The following is a 1,796-nucleotide window of genomic DNA, read 5'->3' as shown; positions in this document are numbered from 1 at the left end:
CCCCAGGGATGGCAAAGGCAAGGACTAAGCAGAACCAGGATGACAGAAACCAAAGTATATGAATCCTGCTAGGAAGGATACGCTACTGGTGTGTTGATCAGGAAAGTGAAGAGACCCAAGAGGCAAAGCACCAGGAGAACAGGAGCTGGCTGCAATGACAGTGATGTGGTCCCATGGACTACTGGTTTTGGCACACTTTTCTCTGGAGTGCAGAAGATCAAGGTTTGCTCTTAACTGAGTTTTGATTAACATGTAGGTTATTAGGACAAGAAGAAAACGGCACAAAGAGGACCGTAACATGCCTTAGGCTGGATTTCTTCTGGGCAGGCTCAGCCTGCTGGTCAGGGCTGGGACACGGCACATGGGGACCAGGGATAAAACCGCAAGAGAAAAACCTGCCACTGAACAAATATCTCCCAGCATAGACATGAGGAAGCGAAGGCTGGAGAGGAGGGGAAATGGAGCAAGGTGCAAACGGCTTCTTCTATCAGGAAAGAAAAAAAATTGCAGCACAAGTGAGAATAGGATCAGGACAAGCTTTAGCAAGTCACTTATAGGCAAAAGAAAGGGAGTTACCAGAAAACATGAAGAACAAGCGGCTAAGAGATAAAGAAGTAAAATTATACCTAAAATGGGAAGCCCACAGAGCTGGAGCTGTTGTATCAGCCAAAAAGCAAAGGGAGCAGGTAGTTGTTGGCTACAGCGCAAGTACATCCCTGCTTGTGTAACTGGCCTGGGACACTCACAAGTGACCCAGTTACAACATGCAGAGTCAACTTCTGTCCACACAGCAACCATTTCCCCCCCCTCAACTCAACCACATGTCCAAGTGCTCGTGCACTGCTCTCCTTGCTCTGCCCATCCGGACCGGTCCCAGCACAATCCGGGAGCCTCCAGGCATCCAACCCATCCTGCCCCCAGGCCAGGAGGCACCCACACAGCGGGGAGAGGGACCAGCAATGTCAGGAGAAACAGGCTAATGGATTGGACCCAAAATCTCACCGAGCAGCTTCCCACAACCACTAGAGCCAGTCACAAGGCAGGATTCAACGAGCAGTTGGGCAAACTCATGGAAGAGGGGTCCACAAAGGACCATCAGTCCTGCACTTGCCCTGCTCCTTCCAAAGCATGCACTCTCAGCTGCTGAGAGACCAGGTAACAGGCAATGCAGACTTTTGGTCCGGGCAGTATAGCTGTGCTAAGCAGAGGCACACACACATTGTCAAGCCAGCTGCCACAGTTGCTCAGCACTTGCCATCCTGGGGTGACAAATCTATGTCAGTACCAGGCTGAAAACTTGAGTAAAGCTGCATGTGAGATAGGACTGTTGGATCACGGAGTCACAGAACAGTTGATTTGGGGAGGGACCTCTGGAGATTGCCTGGTCCAACCCCCCTGCTCAAGCAGGGTCAGTGGGAGTGGGCTGAACAGTGTTAATCATGACAAGCAGAGAAGTTAAGGATTTCTTGGCGCTGGCACATCTCTTTACCCAGGAGATTATTTAGTATATTTGTTAATGTGAAGGAACAGGAGATGAGCAGTGGAAGGGAAAGAAAACCAATCATACAGGTTATTCAAGGGTAAAGAGGCTAATGCAAGCTCCACAGCTCCCAGCACGGGTGCTGTGCAAGCCATACTGGTGTGACAGACAAGGGGATTTGCATCAGAGAGCACCTACAAACTGCAATATGCTGTGAGCTGTCATACACTCTAATCTGCCACTGAAGAGGTCCAGGTGTTGGCATGAGATGTCCCCTGGCAGAGTTTGTTCAGCAGACAGCAGCAGTGACCAAAGG

The sequence above is a fragment of the Pygoscelis adeliae genome, unplaced genomic scaffold (genome assembly GCF_000699105.1).
Source record: "Pygoscelis adeliae isolate BGI_AS28 unplaced genomic scaffold, ASM69910v1 Scaffold71, whole genome shotgun sequence".
NCBI classification, from domain to species: Eukaryota; Metazoa; Chordata; class Aves; order Sphenisciformes; family Spheniscidae; genus Pygoscelis; species Pygoscelis adeliae.
This window is presented reverse-complemented; position numbering follows the sequence as displayed.